We start from the raw sequence: 6,990 nt of genomic DNA, 5'->3' as shown, positions 1-6,990 counted from the left end.
AATTAAGTTTATCTGGTTGTAGAACAGGTGTCAGATTTATGGTTGGTTACTTTGACGTAGATCTTAGCGACCAATCATATGTAAGAGAGATGTTAAGATAAGACTTGTAAAAGTGTATATAAATGCAAGCTCTGCAATTGTTAGACAGACAAGTCAGATAGGAGTTCATAAGGCTGAACTCTATGTATGCTGCCCTATTGCACGGGTCATAGAGGTCAGAACCAATGGGCAAGTATCTGTCCTAACTTGTCCCCTCGGACAAGTCAGATAGGAGCTCAAAAGGCTGAACTCTGTGTATGCTGCCCTATTGCACGGGTCATAGAGGTCAGAACCAATGGGCAAGTATCTGTCCATAACTTGTCTCCTCGTACGAGTCAGAGAAGACTTCTTAACTTGTTCCAGAATGTGGTCTCAGGTGAATTTCCCTCAAGAACTTGGTCGAGCTGGAACCCAGAACTCTGTGAGGGGACCAGACCACCGGCAGATCAGCTGGTCCCTATCAGGTGAGAGGTTCCCAAGAATTGGCAGAAAAGACCCATTCTGGTTCAAGGTGAGAACAATTCACAATTGTTTAAATTTGGTTAGAGGATAAGAATATTTATATCTAATATGCTTGCATTGTAAGAAACTGTATAAATTAGATCTGTATCTTGTAATACTTTGAACATAAACCCGTATGTTATCAGCTGTTAATAAACCTGCATTGCTGAAGTTCTGCCTGGTTCGATACTTTACTATTCTACTTCACTACCTGCTCGCCTATCTGACATATATATCAAAAACTATGTTCCGATACTCCAAAATATTAAAGACAACTTAAAAAGTGGGGAAAACCCCATTTCTCGTGGTTTGGCAGAGCGGCGATCATAAAAATGAATGTACTCCTGCGTATCCTTTACTTACTCCAGACAATACCCACTGCCAGGGGCGGACTGATAACTCATGGGGCCCCCGGGCAATAGGAGATTATGGGGCCCCCAGTCAATCAGAGATTATGGGGCCAAACAGTATACACACACACACAGTATACAATCACACAGTATACACATACATGTACACACAGTATACACAGACAGATGTAAAAAAACACAGATTTATACATACTGTCCCTGGTTTTACTGAGGCTGGCAACCCTGATGGGGCCCCCTAGTGGCCCAGGGCCCTCGGGCAGTGCCCGAGTGGCTCAATGGTCAGTCCACCCCTGCCCACTGCTATACCGCCCACATTATTTCAAACAATTAAAAAGGCATGCACTCCGTTCTTTTGGAACAACAAAAAAAAACGAGAATTAGCTTCACACAGCTATCTCTACCTAAACTTAAGGGCGGTATAGGACTTCCAAACATAAAATTATACTATTGGGCTTGTCACATGCAACATATAGTGGACTGGAATGTTCACTATCAATTTAAAGATTGGATCTCATTAGAAAAGGCCACATCGAACATACCAAAACGCCAAGCACCATGGATCCGCAATTGCCAAACACCAGATGATATGAAAAAACATCCCCTAATAGGCCCTACCCTAACTTGCTTCAAAGAGGCCTCCCGCATACGAGGAATCTCCAGAACACTAAACCTTATGACCCCAGTGATGAATAATCCAGATTTTACTCTGGGAATATCAGACCAGTTCCTCACAGGAATTCACCCCACCACAGACCTTTGAATCCACCACCTGCTAGACAAGGGAAAAATTCCACCACTGGACAGTATCAAACATAAATGGCCTGAATCTTCCATTAACTCATGGAAGTATTTTCAACCTATACATTTCATTCAATCAATTAAAAAAACGACTGATCTTACACAACCCCTTTCCCCATTTGAAAAATTATGTTCCAATAAGACCCCCTAATGCATACTATTTATACCATCTATGCAATCTTATGGGAAAACACCACCATTAATTCAGGCAAATTCTGTAAGGCGTGGAATGAAGATCTACTGTACACTTATGCCCTGTACACATGATAGTTTTTTTTCCATGTTGGCTCAAACTTGTCTTGCATACACACAGTCACACAAATCTTGTCGGAAATTCCGAACCTGAAGAATGCGGTGACGTACAACACATACGATGAGCCGAGAAAAATTAAGTTGAATAGCCAGTGCGGCTCTTATGCTTGATTCCAAGCATGCGTGGAACTTTGTGCGTCGGAATTGTGTACACACGATCGGAATTTATGACAACGGATTTTGTTGAAGGAAAATTTGAGATCCAAATCTCAAATTTTGCGTGTTCTGATAGAAGATAGAAATTCCAATAGAAAATGTCTGATGGAGCCTACACACGGTTGGAATTTCTGACAACTAGCTCCCATCGAACATTTTCCGTCATTAGACATTACAGAAGAACAATGGATACAGATTTATCACCATATACACAAAGGTTCCAAAAAGTTTCCATCCAAGAAAACAACTACTAGCTTGGTGGTATCGTACCCCAACCCTTTTGCACAACTTCACAGCCTCCATACCAGACCAGTGCTGGCGATGCAAACAAATGCTTGGCAATCTTATACACATAAGGTGGGACTGTTAATACATAAAACTTTTTTGGAAAGAGGTGCATAGGCAAATCACCAAGATTAATACACAGCCTCTAGAATTTAAGCCAGAACAATTTCTTCTTCATCGTCAATCCACACATTCTCAACATTACTTCAAATCACTAACTATGATTTTGATAGACGCAGCAAAGTTATGTATCCCTAGAGCGTGGGGTACCACCAAAATCCCATCCATACATGAATGGTACAAGTACAGTAAATCAATAAAATTGCTGACATGGAAAAACAAATTTACATAGCATAAGACTCCCCAGCCAAATATGCAGCATTATGGAAACTTGGATTCAATTCAAACATTCCAAAACATACCAAATGTTGGTCAAAAACCTACCTAGAAACAGATAATATAACACATCTTAATCTTTAACATCCTTCTATTGTTTTTGGGAGACACCAATAACCACAAAACTTCAGACCCGCCCGCTCCTTAAAGTCCTGTTCCCTCCCTACTACCCCTCTTTTTATTTTGATTATTTTTTTTTTCCTTTCCCTATTGTAGCTTGCTATCCATTTGTGTGCTGGCCACACACTGGACAAACAGTACTAAACCTCCCCTTATCAACAAAGGCAGCAGATATTATAATGGCTAGCATGGATGAGCGGAACACCCCCCGCCCCCCTCCCCCCCCCGGTTCCGTTCGCAGCAGAACATGCGAACAGGCAAAAAATTTGTTTGAACACGTGAACACCGTTAAAGTCTATGGGACGCGAACGTGAAAAATCAAGAGTGCTAATTTTAAAGGCTTATATGCAAGTTATTGCCATAAAAAGTGTTTGGGGACCAAGATCCTGCCCCAGGGGGCATGTATAATGCAAAAAAAAGTTTTAAAAATGGCCATTTTTATGGGAGCAGTGATTTTAATAATGCTTAAAGTGAAGCAATAAAAATATTCCTTAAACACTTGCCGACCAGCCGCTGTCATTATACTGCGGCAGGTCGGCACGACCCCGCGAACCGTCGTAGCTATACGGCGGCTCCTTTAAGCAGGATAGCAGGTGCGCACGTGCCCCCTGCACTGCGGGGGTGCCGATGCTCGTGACCAGCGGTCGCAATAACCACCGGCCACGCCCCATTGCGGGCAGGAGAGGCAGAACAGGGACGTGTATGTGTAAACACACAAATCCCTGTTCTGTTCTGTAAGGAGAGGAGATGCAGATCGTGAGTTCCTAATAGCTAGTAACCACAATCTGTCATCTCGTATAGTCAGTCCCCTCCCCCCACAGTTAGAACACACAGTGAAGGAACACAGTTAACCCCTTGATCGCCCCCTAGTGTTAACCCCTTGCCTGCCAGTGACATTTATATAGTAATCAGTGCATTTTTATAACACTGATCTCTGTAAAATTGTCAATCGTCCCAAAAATGTATCAAAAGTGTCCGATGTGTCCGCCATAATGTTGCAGATTGACGCCATTACTAGTAAAAAAAAATAATAATAAAAATGCCATAAATCTAGCCCCTATTTTGTAGACACTATAACTTTTGTGCAAACCAAACAATATACGCTTATTGCGATTTTTATTACCAAAAATATGTAGAAGAATACATATCGGTCTAAACTGAGAAAAAAATTGGGGATATTTATTATAGCAAAAAGTACAAAATATTGTTTTTTTTTTTTTTTCCCACACTTTAGTGGGAAAACGTATATTTTTGTGCAATTTCCTGCCTCTCCTTCTCCTAGCATCTAGCTCTCTTTTGGCTTACCAAAAACATTCAAGCTTAAAAACATCTAAAAATACACTTAAAAAAATACATTAAAAAAGCTACAAAAAACCTTGAAGAATTTCAAGTGTGAACCTAGCCTTAACTTGGTTGCCAACACCTATAAATTGTGCTCAATGGATGATGTCACTGTTACCCCTAACGCAGGTGGTCAGACACCATAGCTGGCTTTAGTGTTCTTCACTTATAGCAGCCCCCTTTGTCATGAGGCAAGCAGGCCTAATGGTACCCGGTTGCCCCCCAGGACTTATACACAACGCTATAGTGCTTAACCACCACACTGGGGCAGGCACAAACTGAGCACAGCAAACAGATACTTGCAGTTGGCAGACAGGCAGAGTGGTTCAATGACAGACCAGGTACAAGGCAGGCAAGGTTCAGAATAGTTCAATAGGGTCAATTTCATAGTCAAAAGGCAGGCAGAGTTCAGAGAGTAGTCGATATCTGATCTAAGGTCGTCAACAAGGGAATATAATCTAGCAGAGCAGGACAGACAAACAGAGAGCTTGGAGCATGTGTAACAAACGCAATGTCAAAAGTATAAGACTGCAGGCTTAGTTGGCTTAAATCAGGTTTGGTCTTCATCCAGAAACTGGCCACATCAATCACCTTGCAGGTGGACAGGCAGACAAGGAGAATGCCACAGCCAAACCCAGGATGCTGGAACAAGGAGCAGGAGTGTTACACACTCCTGACATGACCTTTGTAGAAGCTTAACACCATGCAGAAAAAAATCATTGCAGAAAAAAATCACTTAGTCTGGACTTCCTCAGAAATCAGAGGGTGTGAACCCTCACCTTGTAAAACAACCCATTCAGTTTAAAATATAAATGAAAGGCAAAACATTTGTGTATAGATATAAAAAAATATATATAAATACATTTTCCTTTTTTATAAGTGATCACATACCCTCTGTTCTCAGCTGCATAATTAGCTTAGAGAGCTGGGGGAGGAGAAACAGCAGCACACTGGTCTGGCGTGTCCGCACAAGTCTGATCATTGGAGGAGAGCAGATTCAGCTCTTTAGCACAGCCAGAAAACTGACCACGCTGGGATCGCATGCCTAGTGTGATCACTTTTTAATAGGAAAGCAGAGGGACTGGCAAGAACACCAGGGATTTAACACAAAGGAAGCAATACTAAGAGAACAGGATACATTTTCATAGAAAGTACATGGTACAGCAGGCACATATCAGGAATATGAAATGCTGGGTTTACATATTCTTTAATATCTCTGTCCTTTGTTCCAGATTGGTAGATCAGTTGAAAATGTAATTTTTATCTAACAATTTCATTCAGTAAGTAGGAATCTCTATAAAAGAACAGGAAAGCTTTGAAGTATTTTATTACAGGAGACATTAGATTATTAAGCCTTCAAAATGATGTGTGCCCTCTTTGATTTCTCGGAACACTTAAAGTAGCTTATATAGGCTGCCCATAGGCATCCAAGCAGGTTTGTAAATGGAGTCATACATGCTACCCGTAAAAATATGTTAATCTGCAAGATAAAGATTCTGTAGAAATGAGATAAAACATCAGTTTACAAAGTTGTAAACATTAAAACACATTTTAAAATAATAATGATTTTTACATGCAGGCACTACTACATTGCTTCAAGTTCCTTAGTTATATTCCAGTCCTTTCTTCAGAACATAGGGAGCACCCATCAATGCAGAGAGTGCTTTGAATAAAAGTCTCAACTTATCTGGGTTGAAGAGAAACCCAACATGCTCATCCCACAAACCCATGAGGGTGCTGGTTTAAAGCTGAACTTCTGAATGAGATAAATTGTGCCCCCGCACTGCAAGGGTTAATGCTTGTTTCGTTTAGGGGTGAACAGATAAACTGTATTATTTATCTTTTTTTAAGTTCCAGCAAGAACCAACACTGTCCTCAAGCTCCGGCTGTTGGCGGTCTTTGATAACTCATTACACTTCAGCGCAGAAATGACTTATCAAAGACACAGGAAATTGGGTCCAACATGAGTAGACACTTGTGCTCTAGTGTCTACTCATGTTGTCTTTTTTCTTAATCAGTAGTAGAGTACTTATATAATGATGAGAGCAGATTGGTCTCCAGTTTTCATTTGTGCTCTAGTGTCTAATCATGGTGGATGCCATTTTCTTATAGATTGTTGCCCAAGGAATGTCTGATCACGTGTCTTGGATCTATAAATCTGTTTGTTTTCGCGTCGCACGTTTATGCACCAGTTGCACTAAGGACGCTCTGTGAAGCGAAACGCGTTGGGTGGGGCCGCAAACATGTGACGCTATCATGCCTGCTGATGCCAGCTGTTAATGAGGCTAAATGCTGTTTCGATGCTTTTTATTGTCCTGGATCATGTGAGTACCTTGTGGTGTTTTTAAAAATAAACGTGTACTAGTAGTATTCACGATACGTGCAGCCTATATTCCTTTTCCTCTATGGCGGCTGTATGAGTTGGATCTAAAGTTGTGGCATTGGTATTGGGGAATGTCATATGTTGAAACCCAGTGGACCATACTGATCCTATTTAGAGACACCCGAAGAGGTACATTATTTCTCATGTGTGCCTGATCTCTGTAATTGGGGATCATATAACCATTTGGTAAGAGGCTTGATTACGGTGGAGGGCACGTGGTGTATGGTGGAATTCCTTAACAATTAATGTGGGATATATCATTATCTTAGGAGAATTAGTTACACCTTC

This window comes from Aquarana catesbeiana, linkage group LG13, assembly GCF_042186555.1.
Source record: "Aquarana catesbeiana isolate 2022-GZ linkage group LG13, ASM4218655v1, whole genome shotgun sequence".
NCBI classification, from domain to species: Eukaryota; Metazoa; Chordata; class Amphibia; order Anura; family Ranidae; genus Aquarana; species Aquarana catesbeiana.
This window is presented reverse-complemented; position numbering follows the sequence as displayed.